The sequence below is a fragment of the Lynx canadensis genome, chromosome C1 (genome assembly GCF_007474595.2).
Source record: "Lynx canadensis isolate LIC74 chromosome C1, mLynCan4.pri.v2, whole genome shotgun sequence".
NCBI lineage: Eukaryota > Metazoa > Chordata > Mammalia > Carnivora > Felidae > Lynx > Lynx canadensis.
The window spans coordinates 26,580,214-26,594,042 of record NC_044310.1 but is presented as its reverse complement, the minus strand read 5'-3'; positions in this window follow the sequence as shown (position 1 = coordinate 26,594,042).

The window sequence follows — 13,829 nt, the reverse complement described above, 5'->3', positions numbered from 1 at the left end:
ATAAATCAATCGAATTGTGATCAAAGAATATTGTCTGTATGATACTAATTCTTTGAAATTTTATGAAAGTTGATTTATGACCTGATAATCAATTTTTGTAAATGTTCCATGTGTGCCTGAGAATATGTATTCCCCAAATTGGGGTGCAGTGTTCTATTTATATCTGTTGACTCAAACCTCCTATTGGCATTCCTTAAATCTTCTAGAGCTTTGCTTTTTTGTCTGTACTTATCTGTAATTGAGATTTGTGTTTAATTCTCTAAGTATAGTGGTGGATTTGTTCATTTCTTCCAGTAAATATATGTATTTTTGCTTCAAATATTTGAAGGCTATGTTGTTTGGAATGTATATATTTAGAATTGTTTTTCTTTCTGATCCCCTAATTTATTATTATTATGTAGTAACACCATCTCTTTTTTTTTTTTTTTTTTGGTCATAAAGCCTATTTTTAGGGTATTAATGTAGCTATGGCAGCTTTTAGATTACGTTTGCTAGCTACATCTTTTTCAATCTTTTAAGTTCAACCTGTCTGGATCTTTGTTTTAGACAGGTCTCTTTTGAACAGAATATAGAGCTAAATTTGGGGGCGCCTGGGTGGCTCAGTTGGTTGAATGTCTGACTCGATCTTAGCTCAGGTCTTGATCTCAGGGTCATGTGTTGAAGCCCTGTGTTGGGTTCCACACTGTGTGAAGTCTACTTAATACATTTTTTTTTTAATTTTTTTTTTCAACGTTTATTTATTTTTGGGACAGAGAGAGACAGAGCATGAACGGGGGAGGGGCAGAGAGAGAGGGAGACACAGAATCGGAAACAGGCTCCAGGCTCCGAGCCATCAGCCCAGAGCCTGACGCGGGGCTCGAACTCACGGACCGCGAGATCGTGACCTGGCTGAAGTCTGACGCTTAACCGACTGCGCCACCCAGGCGCCCCTACTTAATACATTTTTTAAAAGTTTCTCTGGATACAGAATTTTAGGTTGATAATAATTTTTTCTTGGTGCTTAAAATAGTATTCCATTTGTCCTCTGTTCATTGTTGCCATTGACAAATCTGCTATCAACTTGTCATTCCTTTGTACGGTTTTTTGTTTTTTTGTTTTTGGGTTTTTTTTTGTCTTTTCATTCTGTATGACACTATAGCTCAGATGTAGGTTTCTTTTTATCATCCTTCTTGATATATATTTGTATCTCCTAATTTATAGTTTTAACAGATCCAGTAAATTATTGGCCGTTATCTCTTCTAGTGTTGGTTCTCTCATTCTCTTCATTTTCTGATTTTTCCCCTCTTGAGACTCTGGTTAGACTATTATTACTTTTCATTCTACCCTTCACTTCTCATTTTTTGTCACATCTCATTGTGTCTCTGTTGTATTTTGTTGTCTTTGCTTTTGCTGTGAAATTAAAAAAAAAAAAAATTGCCAAGACCAATGTCAAGAAGCTTACCACCTATGTTTTCTTCAAGGACTTTATTGCTTTAGGTCTTACTTTCAAGTCTTAAATCCATTTTGAGTTGATTTTTGTATATGTAAAGTATGTGTATATTGTAGGATCTAAGTGTTTTGTAGTGGGAGGTCCCAATTTTTATCTGTTAAAATATGTCTTAGGAATCATCTGCCATCTTGTTGTTTCTGTAGCTATCTTAGATCTTCATTAGCCTGCTGAACGTTTTTTTTTTTTTTTTTTCCAGAGACATAGATACCATGATCCTTTTCTGATATCCTTGTTTTTAACTGTTGTGGCTTGCTGAACCAAAGCAGTTAAATTTGACACAAGTTTGGGGCGCCTGGGTGGCGCAGTCGGTTAAGCGTCCGACTTCAGCCAGGTCACGATCTCGCGGTCCGTGAGTTCGAGCCCCGCGTCAGGCTCTGGGCTGATGGCTCGGAGCCTGGAGCCTGTTTCCGATTCTGTGTCTCCCTCTCTCTCTGCCCCTCCCCCGCTCATGCTCTGTCTCTCTCTGTCCCAAAAATAAATAAACGTTGAAAAAAAAAAATAAAAAAAAAAATTTGACACAAGTTCAATGTCATTTCCTTCAAGAATTAATCCTCCTCCTGGGCTCAAGTACTGAACAAGGAACACCTAGCCTCACATAAACTTGTGGATGTATTTTTTACCCGAGAAATCTCAGATATCCACAAAAGACTGGAAATCTCAGATTTCTATACAATTCTCCCAAATAACAAGCTTGATAGGGAAATAGGCATACACAAATCTGATTTTGTAATGGAAGTTCATTGTAATATCCTTGGGTCATGTTAATGACTACAGATCATGGGAACAGAAGCCAGTTCCTTTCTATTTCCCCAGAATTTGTCAACCCTTAGTTTCTTCTTTTTCTTTTGAAGAAGACTGAGTTCTGCATTAATGTGATTGAAGTCCCTCCACAGGATTCCTTTGGGGCCCTTCACAATAACTGCATACTTTCAGAGTAATGTGGACACTTTCTGGAATGTTGATAGTATGATAGTTCTTCAGTCTTGTAGTAGATGTGGCCAAGAATTTTAAAGTCTATCTTGTGAGACATTTTTGTTGAATCCTTTTTAGCAGTTATATATCTCTTTCTCTAATCTGGGAAATTAAAAGCATTTTTAAAAATTTGGACTTAATTTAAAAAATTTGGACTAATCTGGCTGGCTCAGTTGGTGGAGCATGCTACTCTTGATCGCGGGGTTGCAAATTTGAGTTCCACATTGGGTGTAGAGATTACTTAAAAATAAAATCTAATAAACCAAAAACAAAACAAAACAAAACAAAACAAAACCCTTTGTACTTAATTTCAAACTTACAAAAAGTTGTAAGAATAAGAATAGTACAAAGAACATCCGTGTATCATCATTGGCTCAGTGTCACCTACTTATTTTATTTAAACAATTAAAAAAATTGTTTTTAACGTTTATTCATTTTTTGAGAAACAGAGAGAGACAGAGCATGAGTGGGGAGGGGCAGAGAGAGAAGGAGACACAGAATCCAAAGCAGGCTCTAGGCTCCGACCCCTGTGTCAGGGGCTGGAACTTACAAACTGTGAGATCATGACCGGAGCTGAAGCCAGACACTGAACTGACTGAGCCACTCAGGCACCCCTCAGTGTCACCTATTGGTAACATTTTACTCCATTTACTTTACCATGAGTGCTCTTTTTCTGTGCATACAGATGTGTATTACACATGTAATAATTTTTTTTTTTTTTTTAAAGAACCATTTGGTTGTAGTTGCTATTTTGGGAAATAATTTACTCCTCCCCACCCCTTTCTGGAACTCATTTTATACAGATGTTATTTCTACTTCTATTCTTCATATCTCAACTTTTTTTCATTCCTTCCATTTCTTTATGCTTCCTGTTGCTTCAGGACAATTGCTTACCCTGATGTCTTTATCAGGTTATTATTTTTCCTTGGCTGTAGGCTTTCTGTTGTTCAACCTGCCTCTTTCCCCCCAAATTTTCCCATTTTTTTTATTGTAGTAAAACACACATAAAATGTGCTATCTTAACCATTTTTAAAAAATTAATGTTTATTTATTTTTGAAAGGGAGAGAGAGAGAGATCAGGGGAGGGGCAGAGAGAGGGAGAGAGAGAATCCCAAGAAAGCTCTACACTGTCAGTGCAGAGCCCAACATGGGGCTTGATCCCACGAACTGTGAGATGACCTGAGCCAAAATTAAGAGTTCAAAGCTTAACCAACTGAGCCTCCCAGGCACCCGTTAAACATTTTATTTTTTAGTTGGCTCCACATCCAACATGGGGCTCAAATTCATGACCTCAAGTTCAAGAGTTGCATGCTCTACAAACTGAGCCAGCCAAGCATTCTTTCATTGCAGTTTTGATGTTCATTTCCTTAATGATTGGTGGTATTGAGGATCTTTCCATGTGTTCATTGGATATTTGTTTATCTTCTTTGGAGAAAGGTGTATTCAAAATCTTTGAACATTCTTGAATCTCATTTTTGTTGCTATTGTCAAATTTAGGAGTTTTCTATATTCTTATATTAATTGCTTATTAGATTAATTGCAAATATTTTCTCTCTCTGTGAGTTGCCATTTTATCCTGTTGATAATGTCTTTTGATGTACAAGATTTATAATTTTTCATTAAATTTATCTATTTCTTTTTTTTTTTTTGCTTACCCATTTGGTGTCATATCCAAGAAGTCATTGCCAAATCCAGTATCATAAAGCTGTGCCCTATACTTTATTCTAAGAGTTTTATAGTTTTAGGTCTTACCTCTAGGTCATGATCCATTTTGTGTTAATTTTTGTTTATAATGTTAGATAAGAGTCCAACTTCATTATTTTGTATGTGGATATTCAATTTTTCCAGTAGAATTTAAAGAAAATACTATCTCCCCCCCCTGCTTTTTTATGTTTATTTATTATTTTTGAGAGAGAGAGACAGACTGCAAGTGGGAAGGAACAGAGAGAGAGAGAGAGAGAGAGAGAGAGGGAGACACAGAATCTGAAGCAGGCTCCAGGCTCTGAGTTGTCAGCACAGAGCCTGACATGGGCCTCGAACTCATGAGTTTCAAGATCATGACCTGAGCCAAAGTCAGATGCTTAACTGACTGAGCCACCCAGGTGCCCAGAGTCTTTTCCCCTTTGAATGGCCTTGGGACTCTTGTTGCAAATCATTTGATTATATATCTGGTTTATTTTTGGAGTGTCTGCTCTCATTCTTTTATATGCCTATCTTTATGCCAGTATCACACTGTTTTGATTATTGTAGCTTTGTGTATTTTCTAGTTTTCCCTCTTGTTGATTTCTAACTTCATCTCATTGTGGTCAGAGAAGATACCTATCTTTTAAAATCAGCTGAGTCTTAATTGTGGCCTAACACATGGTCTGCCCTAGAAAATGTCCCACATGTGCTTGAGAAAAATGTGTATTTTGTTGTTAAGCGTTCTGTATATTTCTGTTAAATCTAGTTTTGATTTATTGTGTTGTTCACGTCCTCTGTTTCTTTACATAACTTCTATGTGGTTGTTCTATCCGTTACGGAGAATAGGAGGTTTCCAGCTGTTATTGTAGAACCATTTCTTCCTTTAATTCTGTAAATATTTGCTTCATATATTTCGATGTTCTGTCATTATGTGCATACATGTTTATAGTTGTTATATCTTCTTGCTGTACTTGCCCTTTTTATTAATATATAATGTCCCTGTCTCTTGTAACCTTTTCCTTTAAAAATTTTTAAAAATTTTCAATTAAAATTTTTTTTTTGATTTATTTATTTTTGAGAGAGGGAGAGTGAGAGAGCAGGGCAGGGCAGAGAGAGACGGAGACACAGAATCTGAAGCAGGCTCCAGGCTCTGAGCTGTCAGCACAGAGCCTGATGTGGGGCTCGAACTCGTGAGCCGTGAGATGATGACGTGAGCTGAGGTCAGACACTCAACCTACTGAGCCACCCAGGCACCCCTAATTTTTTTTTTTTTTTTTTTTTTAGATGCTAGTGTTACACCTGTTTGAGTGATTTTATTTTTTTTTTAATTTTTTCTTTTTTTTTTCAACGTTTATTTATTTTTGGGACAGAGAGAGACAGAGCATGATCGGGGGAGGGACAGAGAGAGAGGGAGACACAGAATCTGAAACAGGCTCCAGGCTCTGAGCCATCAGCCCAGAGCCTGACGCGGGGCTCGAACTCCCGGACCGCGAGATCGTGACCTGGCTGAAGTCGGACGCTTAACCGACTGCGCCACCCAGGCGCCCCTTTTTTTTTTTTTAAAGTAAGCTCTATGCATAGTATGGGGCTTGGACTCAACTTCTAGATCAAGAGTCACATGCTCTACTGACTGAGCCAGCCAGGTGCCCCTCTTGTAACCTTTTTTAAGTATATTCTGTCTGATTTGTATAGTCACCTCTGCTCTCTTTTTGTTACTGTTTGCATAAAATATATTTTTCTATTTTTCCGGTTTTTCTTCCTTCCTTCCTTAGTTTTCACACCCAGCATAGAGCCCTATGTGGGGCTTGAACCTGAGATCAAGACCAGAGCTGAGATCAAGAGTTGGATGCTTAACTGACTGAGCCACCCAAGCTCCCATTTTTCCACTTTCAACCTGTGTCTTTGAATCTAAAATGAGTATTTTGTAGACAGCATATTATTGTATCATTTAAAAAAAAATTCAATCTGCCAATCTCTTTTTGTCAGAGTTTAAAAGTAATCTAGAGTAATCTAGAAAAAACATTTTCAGCTTGTTCACTTCCCTGGCCACCTTCCTAGAAAATTTGGCCTGTGTAAACAGGGAGAAGGATCAAGAGTCAGCACCATTTCCTAGATATAATGTAAGAATGAATGAGATCATGTAAATAAAAAAGTTACTTTTTACTTTCCTCCTTTTTAATGTTCCTGGTAGATGGTCAACACTCAATAAAATGGTACTTAATGCTGATCATTTAAATTAATTAATTTACTTATTTTGAGAGAGAGTGCGAGCCAGGCAGGGGTAGAGAGAGAATCCAAGAGGCTGCCACTGTCAGCACAAAGCCCGACATGGGGCTCGAACTCAAGAATTGTGAGATCATGACCTGAGCCAAGATTGAGTTGGATGCTTAACCGACTGGGCCACCCAGGTACCCCAAAACTGATAATTTTAAGTTGACATTGTATATATCGTAATTCTTCTGCCTCGCTTTTATTAATTGAACTCATTTGGCAAACATCAAAATCATATCAAATAAAACTCTCCATCTAATCCATACATATTCACTGCTGTCTTTAAATTCTACTTACTAATCTCTAGGGATTCCTTTTTACTGCCCTGCAATCATATACTTTTTTCTTTATTAAAATCTACTTCATGTCATATCCTCTTTTTTCAAATGTGTAATGCCTTTTCTTTCATCTTCATTTTCAGCAGATAACCTTATTTCCTATTTCATTGAGAAAACAGAAGCACTCAGAAGAGAAGTTCCATGAGCTTCTACAGTCATATCTCGTGTCCTACCTACACCTGTAAATTCCTGTTCTGTTATGGATGAAATTTCCTTATTTCTAGCTGAGGCCAACTCCTCCATTTGTGAACTAGATCCTATCTCTTCTCAAAGACATGAGTCCAGCAAATCTTTCTCTTTTCTACACATTACTTAACACTTTTAAAGATAATATATATTTTACCTATTTGCTTCGTTATGGTTTATCACCTCCCACTAGAATGCAAGCTCCATATGAGGTGGGATTTTATTCTGTTAAATGATGTATTCCCAGTAGCTATCTGGCACATATTAGATGTGCTCAATAAATATTTGTGTGCTCTTATTTGGGAATATTGTCTAGTATTTAAAAGTTTATACATCCACAAGAAGAATGACAAAGAAAGAAAAGGCATACCAGTTAGAAATGAATAAATTGTCCTTATTTGCACATGACAAAGTCTATGTAGAAAATCTCAGAGATTTTACCAAAAAAACTTCCTAGAACAAAGTGAGTTCAGCAGATTTGAAGGATATAAAATAAATACCCAAAGCCCAATAGAATTTCTTTATACTAACAATGAAAATGTAGAAAACAAAATGAAAAACAGTACCTGTACAATTTCTCAAACATAAAATAGATGATCCTCCCTTCCTTTCTTATTTCCTTATGCAAGATGTTAATGTAGGGGAAAACTGGGTGAAAGATATGTGTGAACTCTTACTTCCTGCAACTTAATATGAACCTACAATTATCTAAATATTGTCTAATTTAAAAATATTATATAAGGCTGATAGTTGGTAGATTTTTAAAAAGATTTTATTTATTTTTATTATTTGTTTACTTATTTTTGTTTTTTAATTTACATCTAAGGTAGTTAGCATATAGTGCAATAGTGATTTCAGGAGTAGAATCCAGTTATTCTTCCCCTACATATAACACCCAGTGCTCATCCCAACAAATGTCTTCCTTAATGCCCCTTGCCCATTTAGCCATCCGCCCACCCACAACTCCTCCAGCAACCCTTAGTTTGTTCTCCATATTTAGGAGTCTCTTATGTTTTGTCCCCAAGATCTTATTTTTAAGGAATCTCTGCGTTCAACGTGGGGCTCTAACTCATAACCCCCAGATCAAGAGTTGTATGCACTACGGACTGAGCCAGCCACGTGCCCCATAGTTGGTAGATTTCTGGTATTTTGGGGAATATTACTTCAAATATTTTACCTTTAAGCATGATGTTATATATTGGCTAGGCCTATACAAATATACTAATACTAATATTACCTACATTTTGTTAAAGGAATAACTTTTCTAATTTTAAAAAATTTTAACATTTATTTATTTAAAAAAATTTTTTTTTAACATTTATTTATTATTGAGAGACAGAGACAGAGCATGAGCAAGGAGTGGGGGGTGGCAGAGAGAGAGGAGGAGACACAGAATCCGAAACAGGCTCCAGGCTCTGAGCTGTCAGCACAGAGCCCGATGCAGGGCTCGAACCCACAAACCACGAGATGATGACCTGAGCTGAAGTCGGATGCTTAACCAATTGAGCCACCCAGGCACCCCTTAACATTTATTTTTGAGAGAGCAAGACAGAGCACAAGTGGGAGAGGGGCAGGGGGGTGTAGACACAGAATTGGAAGCAGACTCCAGGCTCTGAGCTGTCAGGACAGAGCCCAATGTGGGGCTTGAACTCATGGACTGAAATATCATGACCTGAGCTGAAGTCGGATGCTTAACTGACGGAGCCACCCAGGAGCCCCAACTCTAATTTTACCTATGTTTTAAAATCAGGTACAAATGTTAAAAGCCTTATCAATATATTTTTTTAGTGTTTATTTTTTGAGAGAGAGCATGTGCACATGCACACATGTGTGAATGGGAGAGGGACATAGAGGGAGACAGAGGATCTAGAGCGGACTCTGTGCTGACAGCAGACAGACCCATGGGGGGCTCAAACTCACAAACCATGAGATCATGAGCTGAGCTGAAGTCGGATGTTTAACCAACTGAGCCACCCAGTCGCCCCACCTTATATAATTCTATAGTATTTATTGAGATATTACTTTCTTAATTTGATATATTATTTTGTTGCATTTCATTCGTAAGTTTTCTAACACTGAAACACCTTTACATTCCTGACACTACATCATTTACAAAACATTTCATTTATAGAAAACTTCACATACAAAAGTTGAGTAACAATACAGTGAGTCTCCTATGTACATATCACCTAGATTCAACAACTATGAAATCATGGCCAATCTTGTTTCATCTCAACCTCCTCCACCACTTTCCTCCTCCACCAAAGTATTTTGAAGTCCCAGATTTCATATAACTTCATCCAATAACATTGGAAATACTTACCTCTAAAAGACAGTGACCTTTTACAAAACATAACCACAATGTCACTATTAGGCTTTCACAATTAACAATTCTTTAATATTATCAAAATCTAGTGTTCACATTTGTTTACAGTGGGATCCAAACAAATTTCATATATTGTAATTTGTTGACAGGTCTCCTACTTCTCTGTTAATCTATAGAATCTTCTGTCATATCTTACATTTTTCTTGTAAGTTTTTGTTAAAGTGTTGTTTATCCTGTGCAGTCTTCCAGTATCTAGATTTTGCTGGTTGCATCTCAGTGATGTTTAATATGTTCCTTTGACCCAATCTTTCAGAAATGAGCAGTTAGATGTAGGTTTTGGTTTTGTTTTGTTTTGGTTTGTTTTGTTTTAATAAAAGGCAGAAGATTTATTTGACCTGAAGAGAAACCAGATTATTAGATCTAGGGACTTGATGAAATTAAAGATTGAATTCTTTTGGCAAGAATACTTCATGGGTGGTTCTGTATCAGTCAGGAGACTGAAACCACATAAGTTATTTGAAATATATATATATATATATATATATATATATATATATATAATTTTAATGTTTATTTTTATGTGAGAGAGAGAATGGGATGGGGTAGGAGCAGAGAGAGAGGCAGACACAGAATCTGAAGCAGGGTCCAGGTTCTGAGCTATCAGCACAGAGCCCGATGCGGGGTTCGAACTCACCGACTGCAATATCATGACCTGATCTGAAGTCGATGCTTAACAGACTGAGCCACCCAGGTGCCCCTGACTTATTTGAACTATAGAACTAAGAAGGAACAAAGAGAGCACTGAGGTGTTATAGAAGCAGCAATTCCAGGTGACTTCTACCATCTGTAGCACTGGGGGGAAAAAGAGAAGAGATTGGAATTATTAACCCTTAAAAGCCTGGAAGAAGAGTTCTGTGGAATTGCAATCCAGACCTCTGAGAAGGGCACAAGGCTCAGCTGGTGCTGATGTCCATTGGGAAGTACACAAAGTCTGGCTGTCCTTTAGCGACAGTAGCAGCCATGCATGATCATTGCCTAGATCCATTAATGCAAGAGGGGTAATTCTAATTTCATTATTCTTTCTTATTCTGATAAATTATTGTAAAATCACCCCTTATGTTAATGCCTCTCCAATTAATCTAGTTATCTGAACCTCATTCTCTAGTAGATTCCTCAGGTCCAGGGATCATGGAAACAATGTCCCATGAGTTTGTATATTGATGACAGTTTGCGGATTTTATGCTTGTAAGTTAATTTTGCTGGATATAAAATCCTAAGTTTATGTTACTTCATTGTTTTCTGACATAGAATATCATTATGAAAAACTATGAAAATAATCAGATTTACCTTCCAAGTGACTTGGCTTTGCGTGCCTGGTTGGCTCAGTTGGTTAAATGTCCAACTTCAGCTCATGTTATGATCTCACAGTTCTTGGGTTCAAGCCCCGTGTTGGGCTCTGTGCTGACAGCTCAGAACCTGGAGCCTGCTTCGGATTCTATGTCTCCCTCTCTCTCTGCCCCCCACCCACCTCCCCGCTTGTGCTCTGTCTCTCTCTCTCTCTCTCTCAAAAATAAACATTAAAAAAATATATATTAAAAAAAAAGTGACTTTGTTTTTTTTGGCCTGGATCCTCAAAAGGATTTATTTTATTAAAACTTTTTTATTGTTTATTTTTGAGAGAGAGTGAGAGAGTATGCGCTGGGGAGGGGCAGAGAGAGATGGAGATACAATCTGAAGCACGCTCCAGGCTCTGAACTGTCAACATGGAGCCTGACGCAGGGCTCAAAACCATGATCTGTGAGATCATAACCTGAGCCAAAGTCAGATGCTTAACAGACTGAGCCATCCAGGTGCTCCAAAATGATTTTCTTCTTTAAATGAAAACATTAATTTTTTGTTGTTTTTTTTTTAGGCCATGACTATTCTGGGTCGTGTTCCTAGGCACACAGTGTTATCTTTTCAATACATAAAGTCATTTTGATTTCAGACAAGCCCCCTTGAATTAGTGTATTGGGTCCAGTAAGGACACAAGCCGTATTAGCTACTTGAGTAGAGGGAATATGAAACCAAAGTAACTAAGTATAGAGTTAACTAGATTACTGAAAATAGAAAGAAAACCCAAGATGTCATAGAAGTAACAGCTTAAATTCTCAGAGATGAGAGAACGAATAAAGGAGCTAGGAATTAAAATTTACAGGGACCTCATGGAGCTGAGAGACCTCTGAGGAGGGATGCTGGGATCTTACAGGAGGGGCATGATGAAAGTGGTTCTGCAAGTGTTGTAAAAACTGCAGCTGGATTCAGTTTCTGCCAGGGAAGGAGGTTCTGCTTCTAGAATGAAGTAGCATTGCTGGAATGATGCTCACAACCACAAGCAGACATAAAGCCCAGGAAACAGATGGGAAGGAACAAATACTTTCTCTGACAGACTCGCAGCCTTCCTCTAGTGCCCCCTATTGGCCGAGGCTAACCAAGACCCAGCTAGAAGAGCAGAACTGCCGTGGTTTGGACTTAAAGCTTTACCATCATAAAAGACAGAATGCTGGGTGTGGAGCAGAGACAAAATCTTAATAACTGGCATATAGTTTTTAGTGTTTGTTCTTTTCTATTGCTTTGGATTACTGGATAGTTCTGAAGATTTCTTCTTTGGGGCACCTGGATGGTTCAGTTGGTTAGGTGTCCTCTTGATTTCAGCTCGTCATGATCTTAAGGTTTGTGGGTTCAAGCCCCACGCTGGGTTCTGTGCTGACAGCTCAGAGTCGGCTTCAGATTCTGTGTCTTCCTCTCTTTCTGCCTCTCCTCTGCTTGGGCTCTGTCTCTCAAAAATAAACATTATTTTCTTCTTTGAAGATTCCTTTTATGTGGACATCAAGTCTTCTATATTTGATGTTTCTCTTGAATCTTTTCAAAGTCTTTTGTCTTCTAATTTTTTTTAAATGTTTATTTTTATTTTTTATGTTTATTCAGTTTTTGAGAGAGACAGAGACACAGTGTGAGCAGGGGAGGGGCAGAGAGAGGGAGACACAATCCAAAGCAGGCTCTAGGCTCTGAGCTGTCAGCACAGAACCCGATGTGGGGCTCGAACCCACGAACCACGAGATCATGACCTGAGCTGAAGTCAGATGCTTAACTGACTGAGCCACCCAGACGCCCCTGTTTATTTTTGAGAGTGGGAGAGTGTGTGAGTCAGTGGCAGAGAAAGAGGGGAACTTAGGCTCTAAAAGCAGACTCTGTGCTAACAGCACAGAGCCCAATGTGGGGCTTGAACTCATGAACCGTGAGATCATGACCTGAGCCAAAGTCAGACTGATGCTCACCACCCAGGCACCCCTCAAAGTCTCGTCTTGATTGTAAACATTTTCTTCCTTTCCATCCTATTAATTACTTAACTTGAGAGACAGAGAGAGCAAGGGAGAATTCCAAGCAGGCTCCACACTGTCAAAATGGAGACCAATGTGGGACTTGAACTCACAATTCGTGAGATCATGCCCTGAGCCAAAACCAAGAGTCAGATGCTTAACTGAGCCACCCAGGTGCTCCTCCAAACTTTTTCTTAGGTATTAATTGTGGAGTATTCACTTTGGACTTCCTTCTAGTTTAGTTTTCACTTTTGAAGTGCCTTTTCATTTTTTTTCTAAATGTTTATTTTTGAAGGAGAGAAAGGGTGTGAGTGGAGGAGGGTCAGAGAGAGAGGGACACAGAATTCAAAGCAGGCTCCAGGCTCCGAGCTGTCAGCAGAGCCCGACACAGGGCTCAAACTCACAAACTGCGAGATCATGACCTGAGCCGATGTCGGACGCTCAACTGAGCCACCCAGGCGCCCCACTGCCTTTTAATTTCTAATGCTTTCCTGAATTACTGATCTTTTCAAATCTTTTATTCACTTATCTGAGCTTTTCTAATGGTTATAGCTTTCATAATTTTCTTAAATTTTTATACCTTGGTTTAAAACACTTAATTGTGGGGGCGCCTGGGTAGCTTAGCTAAGCATCTCACTTTGGCTCAGATTATGATCTCGAGGCTGGTGAGATTGAGCCCCACAATGGGTTCTACATTGACAGCACAGAGCTTGCTTGGGATTCTTTGTGTGCTGACAGTTTGGAGCCTGGAGCCTGCTTTGGATTCTGTCTCCCTCTTTTTCTGCCCCTCCCCTGCTCACACTCTGTCTCTCAAAAATGAACGTTATGATGAATATATTAAAAAAATGAATAAATGTTAAAAAAATTTTTAAAAAGTATACTATTTCTGTGATCTTCTATTTAATGCATTTCTGGTAATCCTTTATTTAGTAATATTTCTGATAACAGTTTATGTAAGAAGTAGTAGAACATGGGCTGTGGAGTCACACTGCCTGGGCACTAATCTTGGACTTAGCATTTACCAATGTGTGATCCATAACCTCTTGTTTCCTCTGTAAAATAACAGGTTGTTGAGATCTAAATGAAATAACATGTGTAAAGCACTGAGAAAACACTAAATGACATAGCAGCTATTCAAAATAGATAGCTGTTTTAGTTACTGTATTTTCCTTTTTCAGGTCTAGGTTTTTTGTTACTGACTTTAC